At 38.2% G+C, this 15,395-nt stretch overlaps 1 long non-coding RNA gene across 4 annotated transcripts in view; it reads left to right on the top strand.

Annotated features, from left to right (window-relative positions):
- Window positions 1-15,395, top strand: part of LOC141377620 (uncharacterized) — a 269,344-nt gene that overhangs the window by 155,712 nt on the left and 98,237 nt on the right. The gene's annotated exons all lie outside the window — the stretch shown is intronic.

Genomic DNA, 15,395 nt, shown 5'->3' with positions numbered 1-15,395 from the left:
GAGAGCGCATGACACAGAGAGACAACACAAGCCATGCGCTTACATTAGACAATACTAGAACACGCAGCCAATGAGAGAACTCATCAACTACACGTTCACAATAACAGGACAAGACTGAGGCATGCGGTCAGTGTAAACACAGAGCCACATGATTGGACAACACAAAGACGCAAGACACGAGCACACGATAGATGAACACCTTAACATTCGCTTACACATATGCAACGTCCATGTCTCATCTCGGCGCCAACCAAAACAGAAACCAACTAGACGGAGGCGTTGAGAATGAAACAGCGCGATGCTGACAGAAGAAAACACAAACACGAGTACAAGGGCACGCGCATGTCCGAGGCATGCAGAGCCCGCGCGGCCGCATCAAGCGGGAGCGCGCACGCTCTGCAAACACCCGTGACTGTGCGCGCGCACACAGAGACACAGACAGGGCTAGAATTTACAAAGAATTTACAAAGAAAAAACAATAATTTACAAGACCAGAGTGGCAGAACTCTGACAACAACAGTGTTTTTAAAAGACTAAACACTTTATAGATATAGTGTACAACCAAGCACATGTGGTCAGAACACAAACAAGTCGCAGGTAGTGAAGTATTAAGTGTTTCTCCCAAAGAAATGCTCATCTAAGCGCTAGCAGGCATCTGTAGCTCCACCTCTTTGCCCATTTTTGGTCACCCCCAGTCACTGCGATGACATGCAGATATAATAGCGATGTTGGCCACGCCCACTTGTAATTTGCGCTCTTCAGAAACCCATGGGTGACGTCAGGGATACTACTGTATATCTATATCTTTGACAGTCTATGGCTTTCACTCTCATCAACTTGCAGTCACTTCAGTTAAAGGTAGTCACCAGAGTCTACCTGTTAGTCAAGCCAAACATGTCAGGATCATATGCATTTTAAGAGCTTCTGGCTTCAAAATGACCACTTTAATAAACACGGGAGATCACATCCGATTTAAAATAAATAAAAAAATTAATAAAAGTCTTATAGATGAGTAAACCTAATGTTGACTATTAAATTAATGCAACATGATATTCAGGATTAAAACAGTTTAATATCATATTATTAAGCTACAAGTACAACAGCGACCTGTTTTACATTATTTAGAAAGGTGCAAATCCATCTTTTTTTTTTTTTTTAGTGAGAGTAGATCTGCACGATTTTGGCTAAAATGAGAATCGCGATGTTTTAAATGTAAAATAAAGGTATGGTAAAAACAAACATACAGCACAACATCCATAATAATATTATGTGTAGGTCTACTGGCTTCTATAAATAATTCTACTTATATTAATTCTGATGTTGAATTCTGATGTTTGAGATATATGCTTGCAAGCTGTCATATTAGACAATTTAATTCACTGGTAAAATCGGACATTTGCCATTATCAGATTATATTCAACAATATATAGGCTAGAGTAGTTATACTGACACTGTACACATTTATTTTCACGCACAACTGTGGGTTCCCTATGAAAGAAAAAACATATCAAACGCTTGCTGTAATCATAACTCTATAATGTGATATGATCATTTAAATGAAGTGCACACTTTCAGTTTCATTTTGACTGCTAAGCGCTTGTTCATACTTCGCGCGCGGCTCCTAAACCATCACTCTGTGCCACAAACTGAATATTATTTACAACTGTATTACCTGTTACTCACAACATGTGCAGGTTCTGTTCACTAAAGTAGACGCGCGCGCATCTATCATTAAGTAGAGAGCGTGCGTCCTCTCTGTTATAACAGCTCACGGTCAGCAGCTCACGTCACATGTGATTTCCCAATCGACAAAATATCATTATATGAAGACAAAAATGACATTTTTAGGTGAATTATACCTTATAAATACAGTATGTGACTCATTCAACATCATTTGGAGGTGTCAATGTCACTGAGCAACGTGTGTGAAACAATGAAAAGACTCGTGCAGCCGCCTTTTACTCTCTCCTGAACTTGAAAATATGATTGACAGAATCGTGGAAATGCTGAATTAAGACCGTCTAGAGGATCAAATCGAGATCGCCATCTTTTAACGATTAATTGTGCAGCTCTGGGTGAGAGTGTTAAAGTAATATTTAGCTTACAGTTGGAACTGTGCATGGAGTATTTATTTTTTAGCTTTGCTTCTAGATGCTTTCACTTGTTCAGTATTGAGATAATGCAAAGTACATGCATTGTGTTTAAACCATTCAAATGAATGCAACCCAGGCTCATTCTGAAAACGTAGCCCTGCGGACATTTCTGGAGACAGCGATTTACATGGCCGGAGGTTCGTATGGCTGAATTTCATTATTTGTTTTTTTTAATAATTATTTTTAGGGGTTTTCACCTTTATTTGGATAGGACAGTGGAGATTTTTACAGACAGGAAATGTGGGGAGCAGAGATAGGGGAAGGATCGGAAAAGGACCTCGAGCCGGGAATCGAACTCAGGTCACCGTGAGCACCTTAGTGCTATGTGTGGTCGCACTAACCACTAGGCTATTGGCGCCGACTGCATTTCATTTTTTTAAGCGAACAATACTGGAGGGTATGACGCCGCTCCTTTTCGCGGTCGCCGGCTGACAGCTCACCTCTGTGTGGAGGGCTTTCCCACAGTAACCAGTTTGTCCTGTTAGCTTGGCGGAGTGGAGAGCCGGAAGGGAGCCGGCCGCAACAACGACGGCGATGACGACAGGATTGGAGTCCGGGGAAGAGCGGTTCCAGAAATCATAAACAGAATCCAAAAAATAAAGTGAACGAGTTCACAAGAGGGTGAGAATGTGATGAAATCCGAAAACGCGGTCAAAATCAGACGAAGGCTTTTCTTTTTTTTGGACGGCTTTTGTAAATCGTTGCTTGGGTTTGGGGCGAGCAGGGCGGCGGGTCAATCGGTAAAACCGGTTGGGTTTAGGGAAGGAGGAGGAGGAGGGTGGTTCGGCTGATTGGCCGGTCGCCCAGTCAATCATTCAGTCAGTCGGACAGATGGTCACTCGACAGCGGCTTTACGCGAGAACAGCACGTGAGGGGATCTAGATGCGAAAAAAAGCACACAGTGGCCTCTTACGGATTCATGAAAACTAAAACTGCAAAAAATACAAATCTACCGGGACGTATTTTGTGGTCCACGGGACCATGTTTCCAGAATGAGCCTGGGTTGAATGAATGGCAGTAGGAGTTCACTGTACTTCTATGTTGAGCAATGCACATGTCAAGACAGCACATTGTTTTATACAGTACATGACATTTTTAGTTATGCAAGAGATTTCTACAGTCTGCACACACAGAAGCAGAGGATCATATGAGCAGATCCTAAGAGAAGGTGTGAAATCATATTACACTCTGCCAGACGTCTGTTCAATTAAAAGCATCTCACCAAAAAGTTTCCAGGTTTACTAATAAACTGCGAAATCTAACAATCCTAAATTAAAAGTATTTGATTAGTTTCAGGCTGGTGAACAGGAGAGATTTGCTTCATTATAGTGCCGTTGTGCACAAACTTTATCAAGCCGTGTTTATTCCCAGGGAAACTTGATATTGTTAAAGATTTGATTCAGACACAACTGTTGTTTGATGCTTGAGAATCGTTGTTTACAGACTAATCTGCTGTTGTTCATGGCTGTAAACATCATAAGATCGAGCATCTTGGTTTGTCTTCTAAAAGCAGTTGTCTAGTTATTGAGGTTTGTCCATTTCTATTTCTGCAAGCTTGTTTCAGAAGGAATCAGTTGAGTTGATTACATTTTGATTCATTCCACTGAGTTGGTTCAGTTCATTCAAAAAAAGATTAATTAAGTGTCACAGGCACTTTTCTGAAGGATATGTCATTACATTAGTAACTTGCTATGAATAAGCATCCCTAATATAATGAGTCAGTCTTTACATTATTTTCTTAACTGCTCCTTAAAGAGATTCGCTCCTTAAAGGGATTTCTGTGTTTTGAGTTGAAAATGAAATCAGCCATGCCAATTGCTCAGTCACATCTACATACAGATTACTAGTTATTGAGTTTTACCTTTACAAGGGTCAATTACTATTTCTGCAAGCTAGTTTCAGAAACAGTCAGTTCAAAGAGTTGAGTCGATTCCACTTTGATTCAGTCAACTGAGTTGGTTCAGTTCATTCCAAAAAAGATTCATTCAGTCTCACAGATTAATTCTTTGACTCTTTCTAAAGGATAAGTCATTACATTAGTAGCTCATGATGAATAAGTGTCTTAAGTATGAGTCAGTCTTTACATTGTTTACTTTATTTGCGTTTTAAAGGGATTTCTGTGTTTTGAGTTGAAAATGAAATCAGCCACGCCAATTGCTCAGTCATATCATATGTACATGCAAATTACTAGTTATTGAGGTTTGACAAGGGTCAATTACTATTTCTGCAAGCTTGTTTCAGAAAGAATCAGTTGAGTCGATTCCATTTTGATTCATTCAACTGAGTTGGTTCAGTTCATTCAAAAAAGATTCATTCAGTGTCACAGATTAATAAAGGCACTCTTTCTGAAGGATATAGTGCACTAAAAATGATATGATCAATTAGTCATGACAGCACATGTTTTAGTTCATTGTAACTTATTAAACTAAGCTATCAATCATGTTCTAAATTAATTGTATACAGTATATTGTGGAAGCTGTTTTAAGTCAGTTTAGCATAATATAAGTTCAATGGACTTGTAAGATTATAATGATTTAATTTCAGGCAACCAGGATTTTCTTAAAGTGTAGCTCGTGATGAGTAAGTGTTTTAAGTATGAGTCAGTCTTAAGATTATTTTCTTAACTGATTCATTCACTCCTTATAATGATTTCTGTGTTTTGAGTTGACAAATGAAATCAGCCATGCCAATTACTCAGTCATATCTACATACAGATTACTAGTTATTGAGTTTTGCCTTCAGGGTCAATAAATATTTCTACAAGCTAGCTTCAGAAAGAATCAGCTCAAAGAGTTGAGTTGATTCCACTTTGATTCATTCCACTGAGTTGGTTCAGTTCATTCCAAAAAGATTCATTCAGTGTCATAGAATGAAGGCACTATTCTGATGGATAAGTCATTACATTTAGAAGCTGATGATGATTAAGTGTCTTCAGCATAATGAGTCAGTCTTTAAATTGTTTTCCTAACTGCTTCATTTGCTCTTTAAACTGATTTCTGTTTTGAGTTGAACATGAAATCAGCCATGCCAATGGCTCAGTCATATCTACATACAGATTACTTAGACTCCATTTACACTAATAAGTTTTAGTTTTACAGCAGCGTTTTATGCACTTGAAAACTGCGGGGTAGTGTGGACACAAGGTGTAACCGTAGCAAAATAATGAGCATATTAAGTCTGGTAATACTATAAACTGTTAATCATTGTTTTTTAAAGAATCTCACCCCAAAGTGACAGTTCACCCCGAAATTGGGAAAAGAAAATAATAAAATTTACGCAACTAGTTTCTTCTCTAGGAATTAATTCAATTTAATAATGCACTACTTCCAAAAGTAACTTTCTCCAACACAGTTCAAGATGTGTATATGTGTATATATATATAAACAGGATGTTAATATCACCAACCATTCCCATTTTATTAAGGATCTTTCCATTTAAATGGCCCACCCTGTATATATATATATATATATATATATATATATATATATATATATATATATATATATATATATATATATATATATATATATATATATAGACATATATACACACCGGCCACTTTATTAGGTACTAATAGCTGTTCGTTAATGCAAATTTCTGAACAGTCAATTACACATGGCAGCAACTCAATGCATGTTTGCATGTAGACATGTTCAAGACGATCTGCTACAGTTCAAAGTGAGCATCAGAATGGAGAAGAAAGGGGTTTTAAGTGACTTTGAACGTGGCATGGTTGTTGCTGCCAGACGAGCTGGTCTCTCTGATCACTCGTTATAACTGAGCTCTGCAGAAGAGCATCTCTGAACACACAACACGGCCAACCTTAAGGCGGATGGGCTACAGCAGCAGAAGACCACACCGGGTGCCGATCCTGTCAGCTAAGAACAGGAAACTGAGATGGTGGTGTAATGGTGTGGGGGAGATTTTCTTTGGGTCCATTAGTACCAATTGAGCATGGTGTCAATGCCACAGCCTACCTGAGTATTGCTGCTGACCATGTCCATCCCTTTATGAGCACAGTGTCTCCATCTTCTGATGGCTACTTCCAGCAGGATAACGCAGCATGTCATAAAGCTCAATCATCTCAGACTGCTTTCTTGAACATGACGATGAGTTCACTGTACTCAAATGGCCTCCACAGTCACCAGAGCTCAATCCAATAGAGCAGCTTTGGGATGTGGTGTAACAGGAGATTGGCATCATGGATGTGCAGCCGGCAAATCTGCAGCAACTGTGTGATGCTATCATGTCAATATGGAGCAAAATCTCTGAGGAATATTTCCAGTAGCTTGTTGAATCGACGCCATGAAGGATTAAAGCAGTTCTGAAGGCAAAAGTGAGTCCAAGCCAGTACAAGTAAAGTGTACCTAATAAACTGGCCGGTGAGGTTTATATATCTATATATAAACCTATTATTTTGATTTTTTTTTTTCCTGCTGTTCAAATAGTGTGGTCATTTCTGACCCATAAGTTAACAGCAGGTTTAAATTGCCTGTGTTTACTAGTACCTTGTCGAGCTCCAGTTTTAAAGCGGTTTGCATAACACCGTAAACAGCACGCAGCAACACTTGTGCATTCATTAGTCTAACAGAGAGGGAAACCCCACTCAATGTGATGTGTGGGTTGAGATGCTCATTGTACAGTGAATCCTGCCGAAGACCAACAGCAGATGCTTCAGAGCCGCTGTTATTACTGGGGGGTTTGGCAGTGGGAAACATCTCGGAAGCATCTTTGCCAAACGCTGCAACTCGGGGAAACTATTATTGGCCAACACATCAAACAGCTTGTGCGAGCGCTGGCCCCCTGCCACTGCGATGGGGAGCCCAGGAACCAATTATTTAGCAAAACAGCCATAAAGAGGCTGCGCTTTAATGATGAGACACCAGCAAAGCACACGGGTTTACAGGGTGGGATTGAGGATGATCGGGGCGGCGGACACAACAAAACGGAGGAAATCAACAATCAGAAGCACACTGCGAAAACACGGACTTTCTTACCTCCAGTGTTGGACTTGTTTCTAGTTCAGATTTCTAAAAAGAATTTAATCAAGAAGTATTTTTTTTTTTTAAATAGAAAAAAAACATTGTCTTATTTTTAGAAAAACATGTCAAAATTAAGTTTAAAAAAAAGAGTTTTTTTTTGCTCATTTTATTTGCCAAATTATTTTGCTTTGTCTTAAGGGAAATTATTTGCTTGTCTAGGAAATGCTTCTTGATTTTTGAAATGTTTGGACTAGAAACAACACAAAAACTTTAAGAAAAGGCTAGTAATGTTGGCTGCTTCTGCACTGGTTGTGTGTGTGCTGACCCTCAGGGAGGCTCCTAAAGCTCATAATCTCCTTTAGTATCCAGCGTTTGACCTCTACATGTGTGCTTGCTGGGAGTAAATTGGTCCAAGGTTGCACGGATTGTCTGGTGTCACCAAAAGTCATGAGCGGATCAAAACACAAGTGACCTCATGCAGGCCTGTGGACAATATTGTATTAATCAACTGTTTATGAAGAGAGAGAGAGAGTAAAAATATATGATAATAAACAAATAATAATAAAAATAATAACATAGTTATATAATAATAATAATAATAAAAATAATTCTAATAATAATAATACAATTAATAACAGTAACATAGTAATATAACAACAACAATAATAATAATAAAAATAATAATAACAACAACAACAATAATAATAATAATAATAATAATAATAATAAAATTAATAATAATAATAATAATAACAACAACAACAATAATAATAATATTAATAACAGTAATATAACAACAACAACAACAACAATAATAATAATAATAATAATAATAATAATAATAATAATAAAATTAATAACAGTAACATAGTAATATAACAACAATAATATTAAAATAATTATAATAATAATAGTAAAAACATAGTAATATATTAATAATAAAAATAATAATAGTAACATAGTAACATAGTAATATAATAATAATAATAATAATAATAATACTACTACTAATAATAATAATAACAACATAGTAATATAATAACAATAAAAAAAAAAATAATAGGAAAAATAGATTAAAGCCACAGATTGAAGCCTGACAGGTTTATTAGCAGTTTGACATGAAGTGCAGATGAGTTTTTTAACACAATTCTCTTGAAATTATGACCAATTTGTGTGCTGTAAATGCTCAAATGCAAGAGAAAAGTCTGATTTGTGAGGAAAAACATTCAAAATATATATTCCACAGCATTGTGAACTATTCTTTGCCTTTAGCTTTCTTTGCAAACTTTGAAAAAAATGCATGTTTTATTTTATTCTTTGTTTTTAATTAAATTAATTTTATTTTTTTAGCATGCTATCACTAAATCGACACTATATCTTGCTTTTCCAACCAAGGATTTGATGCTTTCTGTAAGCTGATTATAGTAAGTTTCTAATAACTAAAGTGTTTACTAACAATAACAATGAATAAAACATTTATTTCAGTATTTATTCATGTTGGTAAATGCAACAATGCAATGCAACGATCAATTAAATAGCAAAGATCAAATACAATTGATCATCATTAGCTCATATTTACTTTCTACTAATGTTAACAAACACAGTTTTGGAATTTAATACAATAGTCTTGCAATTCTGCCCTGTTTATGTGCTTTAAACTCTCAATTGCATTAAAAATATCAGATTTATGAGGAAAAAAACGTTGATATAAGCATTGTGGGCATTTCTTTGCAATAAATTGTCTTAGCAAATTTTGAAAAAGCTTGCATTTGGAATTTTTTAATTTATTATTTAGTAAGAAACCAACCACCTGTTCTGCTAGTGCTTAACTCCTCATGCACGGGTCACTTTGTGGTATCCGATCAGTTTTCTGGAGTCAGACACAAACCAACCGCATCACCAAACAGCAGAACTGCTCAGCATTTGCTGCTTTGTTCTCAGTATCGATAAAGCAAACGATGAAATCCATACGCCCTTACACCAGTACTGTAAAATGCAAGGTGAGACGCTGGGCCGTATAAATGTTTAATGCGTGTGCCTGGAGGGTGGAGGTCTGGCTGGATGAATGTTGCTGAAGCTGCAGGTGTGGGACCGTGCCGTTGGTTCCCCTGGGCTCTGAGCTCCAGGCCTGTCACCTCTATTCAGCGTCCCCCAAATCAAGTCACCCTCGGCCCCTGCATGTCACCTGTCCAGTGGTCACCTGCATGTCACCTGTCTCCATGATTCTGGGATGACAGCTGGAGTTCTGCTCTTTGTTTTTGCTGCAGGCCGTGGGTTGAAGCAGCATCTTTCAGTAATAATGCAGAAGTGTGGGTCTTCTGTGTCTCAATGACGTCTTGCTGTATTTCTAACCGTCTGACGGGAACTGACAGCTGTGTTTGTCACCAGAAAGAATGGTGGTCTCGGATTGACATAAAAGTATGGCTCGTAAGGGATAACATACATCCTGCTGGTTTGCTGTGGGAAACTGAAGGGCTATTGTTAGAGATCATGTACATCCGGGTGGTTGTTGTATTGTGCAAATCTGAAGGGCTTTAAGTTAGGGATAAAGTACATCCGGCTGGTTATTACAGAATAAAACCTGACGGGTTCATTAGCAGCTTGACGTGAAGTGCAGCACTGGTGTATACGACTGAGATGCAACCTCATGGATCAGTTTATTCTACTTATTACACTGCTATAAAACTAAAGATTAGACATAAAAAATTGGCCTGATAAAGCCTTGATGGTTTATTAAATCTCTAATTAAACACAATGCTGACAGAAACTAAAACAGCCTGTAGTGTGTACACTAAACTGCACATTATTCAGACACTAGATGGCGCCAAACAGTCGAAAACAGCTGATGGAGTATACACTAATCTGCTCATTATTCACACACTAAATGGCGGCAAAGAGTCAAAAACACAAAGCTGAAAGAAACTAAAACAGCTGATGGAGTATACACTAACCTGCTCATTATTCAGACACAAGATGGAGACAAATAGTCGAAAACAGATGATGGAGTATACACTAACCTGCTCATTATTCAGACACAAGATGGAGACAAATAGTCGAAAACAGATGATGGAGTATACACTAACCTGCACATTATTCAGACACTAGATGGAGACAAATAGTCGAAAACAGATGATGGAGTATACACTAACCTGCACAATATTCAGACACTAGATGGAGACAAACAGTCGGAAACAGCTGATGGAGTATACACTAACCTGCTCATTATTTAGACACTAGATGGCGCCAAAGAGTCAAAAACACAAAGCTGAAAGAAACTAAAACAGCTGATGGAGTATACACTAACCTGCACAATATTCAGACACAAGATGGAGACAAACAGTCGGAAACAGCTGATGGAGTATACACTAACCTGCACAATATTCAGACACTAGATGGAGACAAACAGTCGGAAACAGCTGATGGAGTATACACTAACCTGCACAATATTCAGACACTAGATGGAGACAAACAGTCGGAAACAGCTGATGGAGTATACACTAACCTGCTCATTATTTAGACACTAGATGGAGACAAACAGTCGGAAACAGCTGATGGAGTATACACTAACCTGCTCATTATTTAGTCACTAGATGGCGCCAAACAGTCAAAAACAGCCTATGGAGAATACACTAACCTGCACATTATTCAGACACTAGATGGAGACAAACAGTTGAAAACAGCTGATGGAGTATACACTAACCTGCTCATTATTTAGACACTAGATGGCACCAAACAGTCAAAAACACAAAGCTGACAGAAACTAAAACAGCTGATGGAGTATACACTAACCTGCACATTATTCAGATATTAGATGGCGCCAAACAGTCAAAAACAGCTGATGGAATATACACTAACCTGCTCATTATTCAGACACTAGATGGCACCAAAGAGTCAAAAACACAAAGCTGACAGAAACTAAAACAGCTGATGGAGTATACACTAGTAGGCAGAGGGTTGAAGCAGCTTCTCTCAATAAAAAAATGCAGAAGTGTGGTTCTTTTGTAGCTTTAATGGCGTCTTGCTGTATTTCTAGTCGTCTGACGGGTACAGCCAGCTCTGTTTGTCACCAGAAACTTGATGGTCTCAGATTGACATAATGTGTCTAAATGTAGAATAATGTACATCCTGCTGGTTTGAACCAGAAATATATGGAATATGGTCACTTCACAGATATTGATTATAATATCCTATTTTTATTTGATTTGAAAGGCTATTTGTGATTTAAAAGACTTGTTTGTACACACACACACACACACACACACACACACACACACACACACACACACACACACACACACTTCTACTGTATGTTAAAGGGGACTCTTCATAGGCGCAATGTATTTTACACCATAAAAACTGCTTAGTATGGCTTACTTCACACCTACTTGTTAACCCAGGAAACCTGTGACAATGTTTTAATGTGAAAATACCACATTAAGCATGCTTTTTAAGCAGTTTGAATTACAAAGACACACAACCTGTCATTTTAAACCACATGACACAAGCCCGTAGCCAGCCTGGTGAAAGGGCTGGTTCTTTTTTCTCAAAATGTGGAGTTTTTTGCAGTTATTCACCTCATTTGTCATTTAATTGTGATGATTAAATACTCCAATAAGTGGCATTTTGAGCTCTAATTTTAGCTGGATTAGCTTGTTGTATCCTCCATTTTTGATGTAACAAAAATATTTCCTAAAGATTAATAATAAAGAAATATAAAAAAGAGCTTCACGGTTTTTTTCTAGCCTCTCTTGAAAATTCATGTAACCACAACAGCCTAATTAGTTTACTGGCATGGCTATTTCTTAAAACTAGGCCTACAGGTTTTGATGACACTTGACTTCATCCGGGTAACCTGATGTAGCCGCAGTTTTAAGGAGCAGCCATGTCAATAAAGGATCAGCCATGCCAATGTTATTATTTTTTCCACATTTTTTGAGTGCCTTGGACTGATTTTGATGTTTATTCTGATGAATCCCTCACACAAAGAGCACCGAGACATTATATAAGCTACCCCTGAAAACCTTTTGTTTTATTTTGGATTTTTAGACAAAGCCTAATTAGTATTAAAATGAACTTTAATAGGCTGTTTTTGGTGCTTCGGACCTCTTCATCGGTCCTTTTTTCTCTCAAAAACAAGTTCAAAATTAAAATAAAAGTTAGGCTACGTGTAAAATGTTTTTTTTTTAACAAGTTGGTCAATAGTGAAAGTTGACTTCACTGCGTTTTCTTAAAACCTTTTTTCCACAGGCTACAGGCCTGTAATAGAGTACAAATAGGCATAATGTATTTTATACCGTAACTTCTTAGTATATGGCCTTACTCCACACCTAGTCGTAAACCCAATGTCCAGGAAACCAGTGGCAAAATATGAATGTCTAAAGTCCACATTAGGCATGATTTTTAAAGCATTTTGAATTATCAGGACACACAATATGTCCTTATAAACCACCTAATAGAGTACAAATATAGATCATTGCTATAAATGGTCATATCTAGGGCCAGATAGCATGTGTGGACATTTACTGCTGTTTCAGTGGATTTATGCTGAATGATTTTGGCAGTACCATAACTAAAAACTTAATATATGAAATAAAAAACAATACCTTTTTAACCTTTATTCAATATTTACAGTGCAAATCTAATTAGATCCGCTTAACTGGTAAACACAACAAGTCTCTCATATAAAATATCTACTAAAAGAGAAAATATTACAAACTGTATTGTAAATAAATCATATGAAAATTTTCATTAGTCAATAATATTACTGAAATTCATTTAAAAACGGAATAAATGCAAATTAACACACATTTATACAATAAATAGACTCAATGATTGGCTACAAATCTGCAGGTTTCTGCACAATTTCTTGTCCTCAGAAACCCCTTAAGCAAGTATACACACACACACACACACACACACACACACACACACACACACACACACACACACACACACACACATGCAGACTAGACAAAAAACATGCCTTTGGACTATTTCTCAGCTAGAAACTTTGGTATTACCTCACTCCACAGGAGAGTTTTCAGTCGAGCTGATCTACTTAAACTAAAAACTAATGAATCCGAACAGTCTGCGATGCACAGAATGAAATATATAAATAACAGGCAGTGGAGAGAGTGAGGAAGAAGAAAGATGTTTGTGTTTGGCTCCCCGGGGCTTTCATGCGATGCTGTGCTTTGGCGGCGCACTGAGATAAAATGCGAGTAACGAGATATCAAACTAAGCCGTCCACCTGTCTGTTCCTCAACGCCTTCATCCACGGCCAAAACGCCCAGGTGCACGGCTTCTTCTTCAAGACGATTATCAATATGAGCCCTGCTGTACTTCCTGAGCCTTCAGCACGAACCACCAGATCACATCACAGTAAACAAGTGCTTGTTATAAGTGTAAATCTCTTTATAGTCAAAAAAAAAAAACTGAATCAAACAGCACAAAAACTTTGTGAAGTTTATTATATTTGAGAGGATCACGTGCTTATGATTGACACGGCCGGCCCCGAGTCAAACTAATGTACAAACCACCAATCAGACTATTCCTAACCCAGTATAAATAACCAAACATCTTACCTTTAGTCATGTTCATCTTGAAGAATCCCCCCTTCCACCCCTTCTCCTCCTCTTTTTCTACAGGGCAGCACGGCGGCCCAGTGGCTAGCACCGCGGCCTCACAGCAAAAAATGCGTCTGGCTCGGGTCAGCAACCGGTCAGCATTTTCGTGTGGAGTTCATGTTCTCCCCGTGCTGGCTTAAGTTTTCCCCGGGTCCTCCGGTTTCCTTCCACACTCCCAAAAACATGACACTTAAGTAAATTGACTAAACCAAATCAGCATTCCGTCACCTACACATCACCTTAGCAATCCTAAGAATGTGCGTTGGTCCACACCAACTTCATGCCTGGCGTACGTTCATTTTGTGTGCGTGTCTATTTTATTTCCATTGGCGACTCCTAGAGGCAATTGTGTGAAACTGCACACTACAAAGTGTCTGAGCCGTGCAATGGCAGCTGCATGAGATGAGATCATCTGCATGTCCAGCAGGTATATAAGGTTTCCATACCATGCAGTTGACCAGCCAAACATTAAAGCACAATTTGCAGCGGTCGCCTGTTTTCCCAGTGTAATCAGAGCGATCTACTGCACACACACACTGCTATAAAGGCACCATCTGAGGATAAATTTGCATACGTGTATCAGAAACCATTTTTTAAATGGTTATATGTGTGTTTTATACAGTCTATGTAAACTGGTTTGAACTGTACCTGTGTGATCTTATAATTCAAGAACACAGCATTTGTATCTGTATTTATAAACCGCTTACTGATGTCTGTTCATGTTATCGCTTCACAAATAGTGAACTATTGGTGGTAATAACTATCAGCTGCTTCAGAACGCACCAGCACGAGTGGTCTTTAATGAACCTAAAAGAGCATATGTCACTCCGCTGCTCATCCGTTTGCACTGGCTGCCAGTTGCTGCTCGCATCAAATTCAAAGCTCTGATGTTTGCTTACAAAGCGACTTCTGGCTTTGCTCCTTCTTATCTGCTCTCACTTCTGCAGATGTATGTGCCCTCCAGAAACTGGCGTTCTGTGAATGAACGTCGCCTCGTGGTTCCATCCCAAAGAGGGAAGAAATCACTTTCCCGAACTCTCGCGCTTAATCTGCCCAGTTGGTGGAATGAACTCCCTAACTGCATCAGAATCACTCGCTGTCTTCAAGAAACCACTAAAAACTCAACTATTTAGTCTCCACTTTCCTTCCTAATCTGCAATTGCCTCTCTGACTCCACCGCTTACTGTACTACAAAAAAAATAAAAAATAAATAAAAAACTTACATTACTAACGCTTTCCTTCTTAGACTTTACACACCTGAAACTTGTCTACAGCACTTATTCATTGTTGCTCTTATAGTTGTGTAAATTGCTTCCTTGTCCTTATTTGTAAGTCGCTTTGGATAAAAGCATCTGCTAAATGACTAAATGTAAATAGTTAGTAAATGATTCCTAGTGTTCAGTTAGGGTGCTTTCACACCTGCCTTAATTAGTTTGATTGAATCGCACTAGAGTTCGTTTCCCCTTTTGGTGCGGTTGGCTTGGGCAGGTGAGAATGCAGCAATCGTACTCGAGTGCGCACCAAAAGCGGACCAAATAAGCGTACCGATACCTGCTTGAAGAGGTGGTCTCGGTACGCTTCCAAACGAACCCTGGAGCAGTTCGTTTGTGGTGAGAATATGATCCGTACTAAAA

The sequence above is a fragment of the Danio rerio genome, chromosome 14 (genome assembly GCF_052040795.2).
Source record: "Danio rerio strain M-AB ecotype USA chromosome 14, GRCz13ab, whole genome shotgun sequence".
In the NCBI taxonomy this organism is placed as follows: domain Eukaryota; kingdom Metazoa; phylum Chordata; class Actinopteri; order Cypriniformes; family Danionidae; genus Danio; species Danio rerio.
Note: the sequence above shows the minus strand (reverse complement) of the source record. Positions and strands in the feature narration are given on the sequence as shown.